Genomic DNA, 19,614 nt, shown 5'->3' with positions numbered 1-19,614 from the left:
TCTGAATTTACCGTGAGTCTGAAATGGTTTCTTAAGGAAGCAGATGCAACAGCATGTAGGACTACGGGGCATCGGGAAAGAAAGATTTCTTCTCTCTCCCTCCCTCTACTGCTGCTGAGTGGCCACTAAGCGACCTGCAGGTGGTAACCGGATAGGATTTACACGTCGTGTTGGGCTCAGGTGAGAGCTGTCTCAGCAGAGCTTGTGAATGGAATAAACCAAGCAGGAGGCATCTGTGGCTGGGCCAGGATGTGCCGCAACCTGACTGCAGGGCTGTTGTGGGGGGGTGATGAGTCAGAGGAGAGCAAGGCAGGCCGAGAGCAAGCAAGGCACCGGAGGCGGCTTCCTAGAGCCGTTCTTTGCAGGACGGTGGGGACTGCGGCTGCCCCAGCCTCTGACTCATTCATCTCCAACAGGCAGGTCAGGGCTGAGGGCTCACTGAACGTTAAGAAGGCAAACAAATCAACAGAAAACTGCTATTTAGATGCATTTGGATTTGGAGACCATCGGCTGCCCATTAGAAACAAAAGAGGAGTTTTAAAAAGTACTGATGGCTGTTCCCTGCCCTGGACAGTTGGTGCTGGGAGTCGGACGTGGGTCTTTGTGACTCCTGAAAGCTTGGCAAGAGATTCTGCAAGAGTGGGAAAGACCCAGAACACCTGAGCTATTGAAAAGAGATTCAAACCTAGAGTAATTAGTGGGTGATAGTCTGGAAACTATTAAAGTTAATTCCTGTTTATTCACAAAGCACAAAACCTCACACTGTATGATGCTTTGCCATTTACAAAACATCTCATCGTAATCTAATTTGACCCTCACAACACCCAGGAGCCAAAGTAGAGGAATAATTAAGCCTGTCTTACCCATAAGGACGTGGCTGCCTGGAGTCAGCAGGTGATTTCCTGAGATCCCAGGTAACTGAACAGCCCAGCAGTCAAGCCTGGATGTTTTGGCTGGTAAGCCAGTGTTCCTTCTCATTTACTGCCTAGAGGCTCATTTCTCAGAACTCCGAGTGCCCTGGCCTTCTGTGCTCTGCCTTCTGCTCCAGTCTGCTTCTGTCCCCACCTCTGCTCCTTGAAAAACTGACATATTTTTGGGAAGAGGGAATACAGATCTATACAGTATGGTGTGGCCGAGCCTGGGTTGTCTCCTGGGGTAACCAAGCATTTTGAAACAATACCATTTGCTTGTTTACTGCCAAAGCTTATCGAACAGTGATCCTCAACCTTGCCTGTGTATTAGAACCACCTTGGGAGCTTTTAAAACTTACAATGACCAAGCTGTACCCAGAACCAATTGAATCAGAATCTTTGGGGGTGTCCCAGAACTTGGTATTTTTAAAGCTTGCCTCTGGTCCCAATGTGCAGCCAGTGTGATGAAGACTCATAAGACTTTGAGACTTGAGGAGAGAGATGGTCTGTTAACATTTGTAGAGCATTTTGCTCTGGAGTGTCATTCAGATGTTTCTTTGGCATCGTACGTGTGTGCATACCCATGCTTTCTCCTGCAGGTGGCTTTTTATTTCCGTACCATTTTAATTATTTATAATCTGACATGGGGTTCTCTGCCAGGTTGGGGTGGTACTTCATCTGTTCTCTCTCTCACAATGCAGCTTTTATCTGTTATGATGCTTTCATTTGTAAGCAACAGATAACCCAGCTCTAAATGTCTTAAATAATAAGAAGTATTCATTATTCTACATCACAAGACTCCCAGAGCAGGGCAGCTTCATGTCTGGTCAACTCAGTAGTTCGATGACCAAGGTTAGTAAGGACCCGGGTTCTTTTCACTTTCTGATTTGTCTTCCTTCATGTGTTGCCTTTGTTCTTAGATTTGAGCCTCATGGTCAAACTATAGCTGCCACTGTTCCAGGCATTACAATAATATCTGATGAAACAATACTATCATCTTGGTTCACTTTTTAAGAGCAAGAAACTTTTTTTCAGAAATCTCTTTTGAAAAGCAAACTTTTTCAAATACCTCATTGGCCAGAACTGGGTCAACCACACACCCTTGAAAACCAACCATGACAGGAAAGCTGGGATTTGCCTACCTGGCATAGACTCATCCAAAGTAATGCCTCATCTGGGATAGAATAATTTTCTCTGAGAACTGGCTCCTGAACAAAACTGGGGTTCTGTTGCCCAGAAAGAAAAAGGCAGGGGTCATTTAAGAAGCCAGTTGTGTCTGATGAAATGTAAGCAGCTGAACTTGGATTTAGAAGACAAGACTCTGCAACCTCCCTCACAATTTTTGTGACATCAGATAAGTCACAGTTCTCTGAGCCTCAGCTTTCCCACCTGCCAAATGGAGACCATTTTGCCTGTATTACAGGATGGCTGTGAGGATGAAATGCCTGGATGTGCCCAGAAACCATCAGACAGTTCCTGAAACATGCTAGGTACACGATATATGTTGAAACCCTCCTGTCCTTCCTTCCTTCTTTACCCCCTTCCTGATACTTTTCAGTCCAACTGTCATTGTCAACTCCAAGTTAAATGGCACCCCATAGGTAGCAGGAAAAAACTGGTTGGAAAAGGAATAGAGAGAAATAAGGAGACAAAGTAGGTGAGAAGAAAATTATAAAGGTATCATACATGGTAGCTTAGGGCCACCTGATAGAAACCTCTTCTCAAAACCTTCTCTCTCTTTCCTTGGGCGTTTTCACCTGTCAGGTAGTTTTGTTTTTAACTTTTTAAAGGGTGTGTGGGACTTCTTTGCCTTTCAGATTCTTATCAGGGCTCCTTATGTTTTATTTACTAACTTGCAAAAAATGGACATCATGATCGAGAAGAATTTTTTAGAAACAAATGCTTCAAAAGGAGATATTGCCTACGATGCGGTAACGGTAGAACGAAACTGAGCAGAGTTGCAGATACCCTACCCAGTCTTTGTGAAGGGGATGGTAACCTATTTAGACATGAATGTAGACAGAAATCCTTAAACGACTCCCCTTGTTTTCTGTTGCACACACTTCTCAGTCCCTGGGCAGCTGCAGAAAGGAGTATTCCTGGAAATCTTGGCAGCATAATCCCAAGGCATGGAAACATCTCTATGATTCATCCCCCAGGCTCTTCTTATAGGAGGTGAATTCAGCTAAGACACATTCACTGAGACACATTCATTTGAGTTATCATTTTGGACCTAGAGTAATCCCATGTAAGGTCTTTTGAGGGGAAGAAGCTGAAATCTTGTTCACACAGGTAGCTACCATTTTAAAGCTCAATTTATGTTTAGTATCTGTTACTCCGCTATCACCCTCAGCAAAGTTTATTTTAGGATGAAAGCTTGGAATTGAAAAGCTGGAGTCACAAATGGCGGTAGAAAGTAGGAGTGTTGGAGGGACTCCTGGATTAAGGATGAAGCAGTGTTTAATATGTGTATTACTCCCCGACACCAAACCAAAGTCAGCCGACAAGGAATTCTGACAGGTGGATGTCACACCAAGAGGCATCAGCAAAGTCAAGGATGAAATGAGGCAGAAGCAGGCACCCAAGTGCATAGATCCCAGTCCAGAGGCGAAGATGGCTAATTATATTTTAGTCTAATAGTCACTTCTTGTCCATCTTCTGTGCTTAGCAAATACAGTCTCACTTTTGCAGTCATATCTCAATGATTCTGGTTTATCATCCAGTAGATGTTTCAGCACTGTTATTTTTACTGTAGGCTGGTACTGTAAATGAGAGTTTCCCATGGTGCACGGAACCTTAAATCTGGAAGTATTGCTAGGGAAATGAACAGATACGGACGATGCTGATAATTACTGGGTGCAGGTCACACCTATGCGCACAACCACAAGCTACTTATAGGATCCAATTTAACACGCACTGCTCTCATTATCCTCTCTAACTGACAGATGAGTTTCATAGAGATAGCATCCCTGCCTGCTAGTATCCCCTCTGAGCAGAAAGCCCTTCGGCTTCATTACCCCCATGTGTCCCCAGCCGTCTGATCGTTGGTATCACCGGTTCCCTGGTGCCTCTTTGCCTTTTGGTTCACCATTTCCAAGACACAGGCTGAGAAATACGTGTTTTAGATGGGATCCCTGGTAATTCCAAAGACCAGGCAAGTTTGGGAACCTTCCTCACATCCCTTCTGGGATGTATCCTGGAGCCCTGGCCGGTAAGATGCTTGTCTATTTCACTAGTTGTATTGAGAGAAAAACTTGTCCTGTCACTGGGACACCCTGGACAGAACATTCAGACCTGGAAGCATGGAACAGGGACTCAGGTGACAGATGCTGGGCTCCCTCTGTCCCTCTGCCTAATCTCTGTTCTGTACCCTCTCCCATTCCCAGAGTCCCCTTCTTACCGATCCTCTGGGAACCTTTGGCACTTAAGCTTGGCATGCTCTGCCTTGTCTCTCTTTCAGTTTCCCTGGTTGGTCTCCTGAGTCCTTTGGTTGCTCTGTGATGTTAGGAAGAACATCTGAAGTAAGTCATCTCTGACTCCTCTCCTCAGCAAGGAGACAGTTTCTCCCTTTCATTTTCTTGTGGTTGATCAGAATTATCAGGATGCTGTTACTTCTTTACAATTTTTTTCCCTCTCAGTTTCCTCATCATAAAAATCAAGGTGGGAGGTGGGAAAGTGTGGTGAACTGGACCAACTCTTAAGAAGTCTCTTCCCAATGCAGCATTCAGCAATCTGTGAATGTCATTTCTCACGAGAAGGGGATGATACTGCTATCATAAACCTTAAATACAGGATGAGTTTGTCTTAAACATCTTCATGTCCATGAAAGTGGCTTTAAAACAGAAATTCAATCTGCGCTATTCACACAACAGTATCTTCAGGAGCGCTGTAGGTTTCCGTACAGTTGGTGATGTCACGCACTGCAGTAACCAGGGGAACAGGAGATAACGAGATACGAAGGCAAGAATGTTAACACTTGTGGTTTCCACGGTTCTTAATGCCTGTACTGAGTGGGCTTGCCTGACATATTAGTGGGACGGGGCCCCACCTCGGGTGATCTGAAGGAAACTGAAGGCTCCTTACCTTCTTCCCTTCTTCTTGGCCTCCTGTTTTTAACTTGCTACATCTGAACTTTCACTGTTTGAAACCTATGGCTTTCAGTGCATTTAGGAATCCCACGCTGAATTACAAACACAGCAGCGGCAGAATATTCTTCCATCGCTTTTAGTCACTAACATAAGTTTGCTAACTCGGGAAATGAGTTAGGTAAGCTACGAATACTAGTGGGCGTGAAACAGAAACAGAATCGAGGAAATGATGTGCCAGTGTGCCAGGAATGTACAAGGAGACTGATGGGGAGGTTGGCGTGATACCCAAACCTTGCCTGTGACAATAATTTACAAATATCTCACAGTTTCTCTCTCTTGGAAATTAAAAACAATTTTTTTTGGGGGGGGGTTAGGTTATTTATTTATTTATTTATTTACAGAGGTGCTGGGGATTGAACCCAGGACCTTGTGCATGCTAAGCATGCGCTCTACCACTGAGCTATACCCTCGCCTCCTGTCGGGAATTTTCTTGGCATTAGAACAATAATATCCATTAAGAGCTGAAAGCCTGACCAAGGTCATAGAAAGCATTTCTACTCCCGTGGAATCTTCTCCTTTTGAACATTCTTTGTGCGTAGCAGACATTGATCAATCTAACGATACTCCGGTCACCTTGCTTTTCATTAGCAGATTAATATGAAAGCAATCTTTAAAATATCTTGGAGAATTTCAATGACTCTATCAATACCAAAATTTATATTTATACAGCTAGAATATATTACTCTGATTTATGGACCGGATCCTAAATGTTAATGGAGCTAGCAAGAAACAGTTTGGCAGGGTTTTAAGATATTAGCATAAATTAATTTCTGCTTGCAACTTGCTTACTTTTGTTTTTGGTCCTGAGGAAAATGGGTAAGTGACTCCCTCTAGAGTGATTTCTCTGCTATGATATCGTGCAGCATCTGCAAAAGACATACTTTGGAATGGCAATTTTTTTTTTTAATTTAAAGAAAGAGAAAGAAAAAAGGAAGAGAAAGGACAAAGAAAAGAAAAAATTGTCTGCGTCTGAAGCCGCAGTCTCTCCTTTTGACTAGGTATTTGCAAACAGACGGCAAGGAAGAAAACTCTTGATTTGTTTCCATTTTCCTTCATTGATTAGGGCAGTTGGGACTGGTAATAGGGTTCCTAGTGGGAATGACAAGATAGATGCACAATTCTTTCCCCTTTATTACTGATTTGCAGAGTAGAGTGGGTGTAATAGCCACCCAAATTTACTGTGCTGTGCAATAAATTCTTTTCTGAATTTTCAGAATTTTAACTCAGAAAAGCTGAATGTTGGATTGCACTAAGTACAAGTCATGTTGGATGTATTGGCCTGAAACACAGAGATATTTTGGGAGGTCATGTAAACATGGGAGAGCCGGCCTGCATGCTTCCCCGCATCTCAGATCTGTCCCCTGGTAGATCTGTGACCAGGGCACGAAGCTTCCTCTCTCCATGGCTCATTTTCCTAATTGATTAAGTGAAGATGCTGACAATATTTCAGTTTCCCATTTCAGTCACGTGGGAAGTACTGCCTGTAACCCTGGGCAGGAAGCAACCCTGCACTGGGCTCTGGCCTTGAGGAGCCCCCATATCATAAGGACACAGTAAATCCTCAAACGACACAACACCTGGTCTCCTTTGTCACTCAGGATCCAGAGTCAGCACTGCCTCCGTGCACCCTGTACCTCTAAATATCCTTCCCCAAGACTAATACCATCCCAGCCCTGGGATATTAAAGGCAAAACATGCTGTACGAACTTGTTAGATGCCTGTTTCCAAAAAGGCTGATACATACACATTCACACACACGCATGAATATAAATGCAATTGCCCAAGCACTTTTTATAAATGTCAGTATAGCCTATGCATGAATTAAGAAATGCTTTTTACTTTTTATTGATTTCTCAGAAGCCTGTCAAGGGTTGAATAAAAAATGGCCAGATGGTCATCTTTTTCAAGATTTGCTGCAAAATCTTTGAAATGCGGAGCTGGGCGGTGATAATGGCAACAGAGGAAGAGGGGATAGTTGTCATTCTGTGATAATCTTATTTTCACACGTGACCTGGCTTTCTACCAGATGAGCGGCCAGCCGAAACAAGGATACATAAGTCCGTGGATCATGGATTGGCTCCTGGTTTAGCCCTAATGGCCCGTGGGGTCTTCCCAGACTCCCTGCCTGCAGGTGCCGGTCAGGTGACACCTTACCATGGTCTTGCCAGCACTGTTTCTTGCAGAAATCTCTTGAAAGTGCACGTGTGAACACTTCTCCTGGTTTGAAATTCAGGTGTGGATTTTGATACATTTTTACATTCCTTTTATCATATGAATGAGATTTGAGAGGCAGGAAGTGTTAAACACGTGGGCTCCATTTTTACCTTCAACGTCAGTTCTGTTTGTTGGTTCTCCTGCGCATCTTATAATTTAGAGAGTTTAAAAGAGTGGGTATTAAAACACTTGAATAGAAATCGTTGTTTCTAGAAGCCACAGCTGCCTCTGTTTCTCTCTGCCCGTTTTTAAAGATTGCATTTCTAAGCCATGCTCTGCTGCAGTTAATGGGTGTCGTCTTCGACTAGCAGTAGCTGAAGAACCAGCGCAAACCATCTGCCATCGCAGATTGTTGATTGCACAGAGAGGCTCACCGCCTGGGGAGAGGGGACTGTGACTTTTTTTTTCCTGGTGCAAATGTGAGTTGCTGGAACACCTACCCCAGGTGCACCTGCAGTGCCGATCCTTATTTTTAATTAAGAGTAAACCTCACTTGTTCACTTCCGAGGAGGTTCCGACAGGAAGGAATTCCAATGTAGAAGGAAGGATGGAAGGGTTTCTGGCATGTTTGGGAGAAACCGTAACTCACAGGTGCTTTTACTACCCTGGCTGCTTCTGTGCAGCGGGATTTCCAGCATGTCCACCACCCGCTTGTACGTCACCGTGAGAATAGCTCTTAGTGTTTGAAAGCACGGGTCTCTCAGCGGCCATATGGCGCGTCTGGAGAGAAAGGCCACAAGGCACAAAGACAGAAGGGCAGCTCACTAGCCTAATGCTTGTCGTGTGAAGATCGTGATCTATAAGGCTTGGCCACAGGATGTGGAGACCGTTAGAATGGCTAGTTGTTGTGAGGGGCTACGATTGGGGGTGAAATAGGGTAACTGACAGCCTTCCCTCTGAGAACAGAGTCATCAGGTCCCAACAGGGACACAGGGACTGCAGAGCAGTTGTTAAGGCTCTTGCCACATTCGTGGGTAAGATACGCACATCCACTCACTGAGCCTCTCACCGTCCCTAGATTTCAGGTCATGATTTAAGCCCAGCCAAGAGTTTCTTCTCCTCTTTTACCATAAGTAGAAATACTAGGCCTGGCTGTTAGAGCTTTCTGGGCCCGTGTCTCTGCCTGCTGCTCTGTACTGAGCTGCAGATCTGCTGGGATATTTTCTGCTACGTGAGCAACTCGGCTTCCATTCTGAATATTTTATACATTCTGTGCATGCTTGGCAGAATAAGGGCGTTCACCAGTGATGAATTCATAGTACACACATTGGCAGCTTTCCTGAACTGGGTATTTTAATGACATTATCAATTAGCCCATAAAGTCGAAATTTAAATGAAATCCATCAACAACCCTTTGAATCAGCTGATAACTGGAGATGAGCCTAAAGAGGCCATATGTGATTAGGCAGGACAGTGGGGAGGGGGGATTAATTGAGAGGTGGAGCATAAAGAGCATTGGGTTCTCTCACCATAGCTTTGAAAAATTCTATAATGCCAACGGGGATAGAAAAGATCAGCGTATGAAATGGGGAGGATCAATCATCACCTCTTTATCCTATTTATTGACACATTCACTATTTACCCAAGAGCTCTGAAGGCCACTGGAGATACTAAAGAGAGGGAGGGAAGAGGGATGAGTTATTTAGCACTTTCTCTTTCTTTTATTTAGATGCGCTATTTATTTAAAAACACTTTATTATCTTCCATTTTGACGGTATTCTGCAAAGTAGAGATTTTGTAGGTCAGGGCGTTAGAGATAAGAACCACTCAAGAGATGGAACAGTGCACAAAAAAACATGGTTGTGCGTGCTTCTGAGACGAAAGTCCCACTATTTGTGGAAATGCAGAATATGGACTGTAACTGCTGCTGTGGTTAAAGGAAGGGAGGGGTGGTCAACCAGCATTGGAACAATCAAGAAAGGCCAGTGAGAACCTGCAAGGTTGGTCCTTACTGCCCGCTTTGTTCTCACTTTCCACCACTCTTTCCTTGCTTACTTGGCTCCAGCAATTGCAGCCTTCCCCTCCCTTCACTGTAGGAAGCACACTTCAGTCTCAAGACATTTGCACGTCTTTTCTCCTTTGCCTGGAAAGCTCCTCCCCCTGGTATTTACTCATCTTGCTCCCTCTCCGTATTCGTCCTCAGCTGAATGTTATGTCTTTGGATTGGCCTTTCCTAACTAAACTTATCAATAGTGGCATTCCATTAATCTCACCCCATATCCTACTTTATATGTCTTTATAGACTGATGAGTAGAATGTGAGATTCAGGTGAATGGGGACTCTGTTTCACTCACTGCTGTCATTCTAGCATTTAGAACAGAGTCTGGTACATCTTTTTTTTTTTTTTAAACATTTTTTATTGATTTATAATCATTTTACAATGTTGTGTCAAATTCCAGTGTTCAGCACAATTTTTCAGTCATTCATGGACATATACACACTCATTGTCACATTTTTTTTCTCTGTGAGTTATCATAACATTTTGTGTATATTTCCCTGTGCTATACAGTATAATCTTGTTTATCTATTCTACAATTTTGAAATCCCAGTCTATCCCTTCCCACCCTCCACCCCCCGGTAACCACAAGTCTGTATTCTCTGTCTGTGAGTCTATTTCTGTCCTGTATTTACGCTTTGTTTTTGTTTGTTTGTTTTTGTTTTTGTTTTTTAGATTCCACATATGAGCGATCTCATATGGTATTTTTTTTCTCTTTCTGGCTTACTTCACTTAGAATGACATTCTCTAGGAGCATCCATGTTGCTGCAAATGGCATTATGTTGTTGGTTTTTATGGCTGAGTAGTATTCCATTGTATAAATATACCACGTCGTCTTTATCCAGTCACCTGTTGATGGACATTTAGGCTGTTTCCATGTTTTGGCTATTGTAAATAGTGCTGCTATGAACATTGGGGTGCAGGTGTCATCCTGAAGTAGATTTCCTTCTGGATACAAGCCCAGGAGTGGGATTCCTGGGTCATATGGTAAGTCTATTCCTAGTCTTTTGAGGAACCTCCACACTGTTTTCCATAGTGGCTGCACCAAACTGCATTCCCACCAGCAGTGTAGGAGGGTTCCCCTTTCTCCACAGCCTCTCCAGCATTTGTCATTTGTAGATTTTTGAATGACGGCCATTCTGACTGGTGTGAGGTGATACCTCATTGTAGTTTTGATTTGCATTTCTCTGATAATTAGTGATATTGAGCATTTTTTCATGTGCTTTTTGATCATTTGTATGTCTTCCTTGGAGAATTGCTTGTTTAGGTCTTCTGCCCATTTTTGGATTGGGTTGTTTATTTTTTTCTTATTGAGTCGTATGAGCTGCTTATATATTCTGGAGATCAAGCCTTTGTCGGTTTCACTTGCAAAAATTTTCTCCCATTCCGTAGGTTGTCTTCTTGTTTTACTTCTGGTTTCCTTTGCTGTGCAGAAGCTTGTAAGTTTCATTAGGTCCCATTTGTTTATTCTTGCTTTTATTTCTTCTAGGAGAAAAATTTTTAAATGTATGTCAGATAATGTTTTGCCTATGTTTTCCTCTAGGAGGTTTATTGTATCTTGTCTTATGTTTAAGTCTTTGATCCGTTTTGAGTTGATTTTTGTATATGGTGTAAGGGAGTGTTCTAGCTTCATTGTTTTACATGCTGCTGTCCAGTTTTCCCAACAACATTTGCTGAAGAGACTGTCTTTATTCCATTAGGGTCTGGTACATCTTAGGCAGTGACTAATTTCTGAATGGAGGAGGGAAGGAATGAATGATCCTCCAGAGGAAGAGAAGTTGAAGTAGCATAATGAACATAAATGAAACAGGACTGGGCATGAGGCAGCATTTGATTTTCAGCACCATTCAGTCCCTTGTCAACTGTGTGATCTTGGTCAATTATTCAGCCTCTCTGGACCTCAGTTTGGAGGACATGAAATGGACATCATAGAATTTTACTTGCAAAGTTATGGAGAAGCTTGGCTGTTTGGCATGCGAATCCCCTGATACAGTGACTGGCAAAAAGGAAATACTTAAATAGTTGCAGTATTCCTATGGAGGTTACTTCTTACCCCCAGCTAGGTTAAAACTCTGCAAAGCCTTGTCCCTTAGAAGACAGTGATGTATTTGGGCTCTGGACTCAGAGCTGCACTACTGAAATTACTTAGCGGCCGACTGTACAGAAGACTGGCTTTTCCTAAAATGGCTCATCTAGTTCCCAGGTGCTATTTTCCCTTGTTTATTGTCTTTCCCCTGCAAAGACAGTGCATTTTGGTTCCTGAGTCCATTAGGAATTTCAAAAAAGATAGAGATGTATTGATAATCTGAAGGTAGCTTGCTGCTAAGGACATTATTCTGAGCCTTCAGATTAGAAATCGAGGTTTCGTTGGTGTCAGAGTTAACTTCCCCTTGAAACTCACATTCAGTTTTCTTAGTGAACTGTTGGGAATTTGGTAAAATTCTTTAGCCAGTCTGAAACTGCACTGTGGATGACTTAATCACAATGCAGCCAGAAGGAAATAAGAGAGATTACACACAGTACCATCCACCCAGCTCCCTTACTTTAAATTCACCGCTGCCACAGACAGGTCCTTCGTCAGGGACTACATAGTACTGCATCTAATTCCAGGGTTGGGAGATGGAGTTGCACTGGTGATTACAGGACTGGCTTGGTACGTGGCCAGGTGCAAACGGTTGAAACTTAGTGTCTGATTCTGCTGATGAGCTCTTTCTGCCCAGATCCTGGAACAGCATTCCCACAGCTCCTCTTGGCTCTTGTCTCTCCTGCAAGCTCTCACATGATGCTGAAGAACACTCCAGAATCGGTCTTTCAGACAGACATGAGCTAAAGTTTCTGACATAACTGCCCAAGGGATTGGCTTCAAGACACTAAATTTGTACTGCAAAAAAAAAAAAGCAAAGTAAATCAGATTTAGAAGCTGCAGAGGGTGGATGGGCACCTGGAGGATAGATATTCTTCATTTTCTTTTTTAATCCTGCTTGGTAGTATTGTTTCACACAGCACATTATACACAGTTTGTACCCAATAACCATTTTCCCTGCATAATGGCTCTCATACACCTCTTTCCTTTCTGACTTTTGAGTCAGCAGCCATGGTACCCAAGGAGTCTTCATCTTGTTAGCAAGATGCATGGTCTTGTTGGCCGTCAAAAGACTGAAGCAGAGGAACAGCTGGGAACCAGCAGGGATGGATGGGGATGGGGGACAAAAACTGCTCTGTAATTATTTCATTTCTCTTCTTTGACAGCTTCCTCCTCTTCTAAGCATGGATTCAAAGTGCCTGAGTCCCTCCCTCCCTCATCCTCGGTCTCTTGTAAACTGGGGTCGCAGAAGCAGCCTTATTTTCCTGTCACAGGGAAACCATGAGCTAAAGCTCCAAACCTGAAACATGGAGAAAAAATAGATCTTAAATGTAGCCACAAAAAAATCCTCACATTGTTCTCTTTATTTTCCTTAGTAACCTGAATGGAGATTCAATGCAATACGTAACTCTAGGCGGTACTTTCCAGGGACGTGGGGTTTATTCAAATAAGAGCTACTTGTAAAATCTGAATTCCCGTTTTTCACTGTGTTTTCATCAGGGGACTGAAGGTATTTTAAAGTAAGTTACAAGTTTGGGTGAAAACTCAGTTTAGATTTTATATTAATTATGCTTCTTATTGGCTTCTTGTTCCCACACTTAACTCTAGGCTGAAAGAAATCAAAATAAAAGGATCAGACATAAGTAAATATGATGACAAATCAGATTTGGCCGGATAGGCATAAAATGCATTGAGTCTGGACACATAAAAAATGCACCAACTGTGATGAGACAAGATCAGTTATAACGAACATGTGCTGAATTTCAACTCTGTACTCAGCACTTAGCTTATATTATTTTGTTTACTCCTCCAAACAACTCTGGGAGATGGAAACAGGAAAGCAGAAAATGTGGATAATAGCTATTTTACAGCATTTTTGTAGTGCTTTAATAAGCTAGCTACACGGATGGCAAAACTTTGCCTTCTGCATGACATAATTTTTGCATAATAATAATTGATTCCCTTTTGAATTTGGCATAAAAGGAAATTGAAGCTTAGTGGAGTCAAGTTGCTTTCCCTAGGTCTTGTCACTGGCAAATAGTAGCATTGCAGTTCTAAAAGCTTGGCGTTATGGGATTCCCTTGGAAAAAAAGGCTTTTAGGACCCCCAATTCCCCTGATCTTATCATGAAAAGATTTTCTTCCATTTCGCAGAAAGAACTAGTAAACAGACTAGTAAATTAATGGGATCTGTGCATTCCTCTTCGGGATTGACTATATATTTGTAGAAACAAGAGGAAAAAAATGCATTAAGATCTCAAAATTCCAGTATATACAAGATCTTGTGGTAGCTCACAGTGAAAAAAAGTGGCAATGAATACATGTATGTTCATGTATAACTGAAAAATTGTGCTCTACACTGGAGTTTGACACAACATTGTAAAATGACTATAAATCAATAAAAAAAGTTTTAAAAAAAAGATCTGAAAATTCCCTTTTAAAAGAGTCTCTTTTGGCTTTAAATTCAGACCTGCTCATGTTTTTATGTCTCTTAGTGACTCTTAGAGTGAACTGGGATATGTACAAAAATATTCTCAGCAGTGTTATTCATAATGGGCCCAGTTAGAAAAAAAAAAACACATGTTGATCAATGGGAATGAATCCATTTTAATATTTTATGTGAGGAAACTCTATACAGCAATGAAAATGAATGAATGTCTACGATGCATTCATTAGCCAAGCAGGTGAAGAGTCTCGAATATATAATAATGAAAAAATGTGCATAATAATGTACAAAAGAAGACCAAAAATACATACTGCGCAGTTCCATGTATAGAAAAGCTCAGAAATAAGCAAAAGTAAACTACACTGTTTGGAAGTTCATACGTAAGTATTAAAACTATAACGAAGAGCAGGGAGATGATTGCTGTTCAAAGTCAGGCCAGGGTTATTCCCGGTTAGAGGGGAGAGTTTTGATTAACAGCAGTACGTAGAGGGAGAGGGTATCGCTCAGTGGTAGAGTGTGTGCTTGGCATGCAGGAGGTCCTGGGTCCAATCCCCAGTACCTCCATTAAAAAAATAATAATAATAATAAATTAAATTACCTTCTCCCCGCCCCTCTTCCCACCCCCACTCCCCAAAAACAACATTATGTGGAGTGCTGTTGGAAAGCAAGAATGTTCTTTAATTGTCCTTGGAGGTAGTTTTAGGGATGTTTACTTTACAATCATTTATTGAACTGCACATTTATATTTTATGCATTTTTTGTAGGTGTGCTGTATTTTACATTCCTGGGTAAAAAAGGTTTAGAAAAGAACAGAAAATTGTCCTATTGAGGAGACACATTTCTTTGATGAGAGAAGTAATAGAAGGGGTTGGAAGACTTGACTCCCGTCCTCAGGTTGTGCCTTGTCCCCTGTTGGGATGGACGCCAGGTCAGGTGAACAGGGCTGGCTGGCTGCCCGGTCACTAGCAATCTGGGACAGTTATGGGGCCTGGGCCACTGGGGAAACGCCTGGATCTCTTCTTCATGCAGAAGATGAGAGAGGAGCTGAAAATGATTTGGAAAATGTTTGTCACTATTTTACGGATCATTTGGTGGGTGTATCTTTGGGGATTCTGCAATTGCTCTCTCATATCTGTAGAAAGTACCATCGAGAGAAAACATCCTTCTCTTCAGCCGGCCCCCGGACATCAAGACAGCCTCACCCGGAAACCCGAAACCCATTGCCTCATCATTAGTCATCACTTTGCACAGTAGCTCAGCCCATTTGAGGGGCCCGCTCATCTGTGAAATTAAGTGTGTCTGCCCCTGATTCCCTGAGTGGAAGGGTTTCAGGGCGGACGTGCCGTGGAACCAAGTCAGCTGGAGGGTGGAGTGTGCTGAACAGAAGAAACACAGCACATAGACAGGAATGGCCTGAGCGGAAGCTGCCCCTGGAGCTACAGGGCGGAGTGTGCACAGAAGCAAAGGCTGGGAAGCCATGTTTGCTTGGGATGTAAGATGGTCCCAAAAGTCAGGGCCTGGGCCCCTTGTCTTGGGAAAACAGGACATTTGTATTGAGATCCAGAATGAGGATGGCGTGTGAGAGCCATGTAAGGATGCAAGTGATACTCATTTTATTGAAAAAAAAAACTCATGTTGTTGGTGTGAAAATCTGCACAATCTCCTCGGTCCCCTGAAGTCAATTATTGTAACCGAGGCTGCTTCCTGACCCTGGTGCATTATTTAGAGTCAAGCCTGCACGTTAACAGAACCAAGCTGGGCCCTGGAGGGCCTTCCTACTGAGTGTGGGGAAGCCTGTGTTCGCACTGCCAGGAGCAACCTGAAACAATTCTAAGACAATAAAGTCGAGGAATTAGATTTTCACTCATTCGTTTGTCTAGCGTTCGGCCTGATTTTTTAGAGAAAGAAGATATCTCCACTGGCTAGTAAACTGCCTGTGACATTTTGGTGCTTAGTAAATTATTTTGTTTTGTTAAAGCTTACAGAGAAAATTACAGAGCCGCTTGCTTGTTTTAACTTACTGAGCTCCTTGCATCAAAACAGAAAGAATGTGTCCCCTGCCTTTTGTAATTGTCCGCAGATGCCGCACAATCTGACTAGCTGACTACAATCTGACTACAAATAATTACAAACTAAATCTAGTTTAACAGAGGGCCGTGAAAGTTGCAGCCACCAGCTGTGTGATGTTAAACATTTTCACTGCTTCGTGATGCCAGGATTTCCTCATTTCTAAACCAGAGATAACCACTTTTTTTCTAAGATTGTTATAAGGACTAAATTAGAAAAAAATACATATTTATATAAAACACACTGTGTGTGTGTGTGTATATATATATATACATACACACATAATCTCTTTAATTTCATTTAATCCCACATATATATAATATGCCACCTCATACCATGCTCAGAGACAAGTCATTGGGTCATGATTTTCCCTATATGTTGGAGTTCAATTACAAACTTCATCTGTAGGATAACAAAGTGTAATGCCAATTTTTAATTCAATATTTTGCAATGTAAGATCCATGGTTTATAGAGGTATAAGCTGTAAGTGTCACTATATGCTGACGACATGTTACTATATATAGAAAACCCTAAAAGGTCCACACAAAAACTATTAGAGCTAATCGAAGAATTCAGCAAGGTAGCAGGTTACAAGATTAACGTTCAAAAATTAGTGGCATTTCTTTACACTAACAATGAATCAACAGAAAAAGAAAGTAAAGAAACAATCCCCTTTAAAATAGCACCCAAGGTAATAAAATACCTAGGAATAAATCTAACAAAGGAAGTGAAAGACTTATACACAAAAAACTGTAAACCATTGGTGAAGGAAATTAAAGAAGACTTTAAAAAATGGAAAGATATCCCATGCTCTTGGATTGGAAGAATCAATATTGTTAAAATGGTCACACTGCCCAAGGCAATCTACAGATTTAAAGCAATCCCTATCAAACTACCCAGGACATATTTCACAGAACTAGAAAAAATCATAATAAAATTTATATGGAACCACAAAAGACCTAGAATTGCCAGAGCATTACTGAAGAAAAAGAAAGAGGCTGGAGGAATAACTCTCCCAGACTTCAGACAATACTATAGAGCTACAGTCATCAAGACAGCATGGTCTTGGTACAAAAACAGACATATAGACCAATGGAACAGAATAGAAAGTCCAGAAATGAACCCACAAACTTTTGGTCAATGAATCTTTGACAAAGGAGGCAAAAATATACAATGGAATAAAGACAGTCTCTTCAGCAAATGGTGTTGGGAAAACTGGACAGCAGCATGTAAAACAATGAAGCTAGAACACTCCCTTACACCATACACAAAAATAAACTCAAAATGGATCAAAGACTTAAATATAAGACAAGAGAGAATAAACCTCCTAGAAGAAAACATAGGCAAAACATTACCTGACATACATCTCAAAAATTTTCTCCTAGGGCAGTCTACACAAGCAATAGAAATAAAAGCAAGAATAAACAAACAGGACCTAACAAAACTTACAAGCTTCTGCACAGCAAAGGAAACCATAAGTAAAACAAAAAGACAACCTATGGAATGGGAGAAAATTTTTGCAAATGATGAAACTGACAAAGGCTTGATCTCCAGAATATATAAGCAGCTCATATGACTTAATAAGAAAGAAACAACCCAATCCAAAAATGGGCAGAAGACATAAACAAGCAATTCTCCTAGGAAGAAATACAGATGATCAATAGGCACGTGAAAAAATGCTCAATATCACTAATTATCAGAGAAATGCAAATCAAAACTACAATGAGGTATCACCTCACACCAGCCAGAATGGCCATCATTCAAAACTCCACAAATGACAAATGCTAGAGAGGCTGTGGATAAAAAGGAACCCTCCTTCACTGCTGGTGGGGATGCAATTTGGTGCAGCCACTGTGGAAAACAGTATGGAGATTCCTCAAAAGACTAGGAATAGACTTACCATATGACCCAGGAATCCCACTCCTGGGCATGTATCCAGAAGGAACCCTACTTCAGGATGACACCTGCACCCCAATGTTCATAGCAGTACTATTTACAACAGCCAAGACATGGAAACACCCTAAATGTCCATCAACAGGTGACTGGATAAAGAATCTGTGGTATATTTATACAATGGAATACTACTCAGCCATAAAGACCAACAACATAACGCCATTTGCAGCAACATGGATGTTCCTGGAGAATGTCATTTTAAGTGAAGAAAGCCAGAAAGAGAAAGAAAGATACCATATGAGATTGCTCATATGTGGAATTTAAAAAAAAAAAAAGAACATAAATACAAAACAGAAACAGACATATAGACATAAAATATAAACTTGTGGTTGCCAAGGGGGTGGGGGGTGGGAAGGGAAAGACTGGGATTTCAAAATTTGTAGATACTGACAGGCATATATAGAATAGATAAACAAGATTATACTGTGTAGCACAGGGAAATACATACAAGACCTTGTGGTGGCTCACAGCGAAAAAAAAATGTGACAATGAATATATGTATGTTCATGTATAACTGAAAAATTGTGCTCTACCCTGGAATTTGACACAACATTGTAAAATGACTATAACTCAATAAAAAATGTTTAAAAAAAAGGTCCATGGTTTATGATGTATTATGAGTGATTTTTGACATAAGATGTGTACAAGTAACTTACACATCTTTGATGTCTATAAGCAAGGTCTCTTTTAAGGATCAGGTACTCTTTATATAATTCACAGAGAGAAAACATCCTTAATTTCAGTGGGCCTGAGTACATCAGGGCAGTCGGACTAAGCAACTCAGTGCTCCTTTTATCATTTTGTTTTTAGTTTTGTCAGTTGAAATATGATCATTGTTTAAGGCTCAGTTGTCTGATACAGACTCACAGATAAAACTTACAGCAGCCATCCCCTGCTCGCTCACCCATCTCTGCTTCCATGTCTCTAAATATCATGCTTAGACTGCATTTCTTGAATTTTAGTAATGCCTGGTTTAAGCATTAGTTAGTGAATTTCTCCCCGCTCATCCTCCTCACGCACCTGCAAACAACCCATCACCCTCTCTGCTATTGGTACTGTAACTTTGGTTAGATCCGTGCGTCTCAATTTAGATGACCTCAGAATCACCTTGACAGTTTGTTTACATACAGATTCCATTGTAAAGATACGTTATAGCCGAGTCCTCCCTCTGTGTATCCCATAGTTGCTTTCCCTTTCTCATCAACATATATTTTTTTTTGTTCTCTCTGGAGTTAACAGTTGTCCTTTCCCCATTTGATTTAGTTTCTATATACTGATCGTTAAGTTGTATCCAAATTCTCTTTCAATGGTACAACTCTCTCAGTATGTCCAGACTCATTAGGTATTTTTCAATATTTAAAAAAATACATCCCAGAGGTTTTTATTTATTTATTTATTTTTGACATGCTCCGATGTGGACTAGCTCCCCTTTTCCACTGACACGCACAGCTGCCGTGTTGAACACTCTACTTTCTAGATCTTGTATCTTTTAAAAACATTTTTGTTTGATATGATGATTATTTGAGAATGTCTTTTTCTCCTGCCCTTTTACTTGATTGAAAGTTGATTGAATAAATTTCTGTATTAAACTGATTTCTCTTTGAAAGCATCGTTCCCTGGTCTTCCGACTTCCATTGCTGCGTTTGGGTAATCGGACATCATGTGATTCTTGATCCTTGGCAGGAAACTAGTTTTCCCTCTGGAAGTTTCAGACTCTTTTCTTAATCTCTAGTCTCCTAAAATTTTTCAAGAATGCTGCTGTGGGTCTATTTTCGTCCATTGTACCAAGTACGAAGT

At 41.5% G+C, this 19,614-nt stretch overlaps 1 long non-coding RNA gene across 1 annotated transcript in view; it reads left to right on the top strand.

The window, feature by feature from the left end:
- LOC135320073 (uncharacterized) overlaps nucleotides 1–19,614 on the top strand; it is a 45,377-nt gene that overhangs the window by 206 nt on the left and 25,557 nt on the right. The window lies entirely within an intron of this gene.

Source organism: Camelus dromedarius, chromosome 36 (genome assembly GCF_036321535.1).
Source record: "Camelus dromedarius isolate mCamDro1 chromosome 36, mCamDro1.pat, whole genome shotgun sequence".
Classification (NCBI taxonomy): domain Eukaryota; kingdom Metazoa; phylum Chordata; class Mammalia; order Artiodactyla; family Camelidae; genus Camelus; species Camelus dromedarius.
The sequence above is the reverse complement of the archived record's forward strand: the minus strand, read 5'-3'. Positions and strand labels throughout refer to the sequence as shown.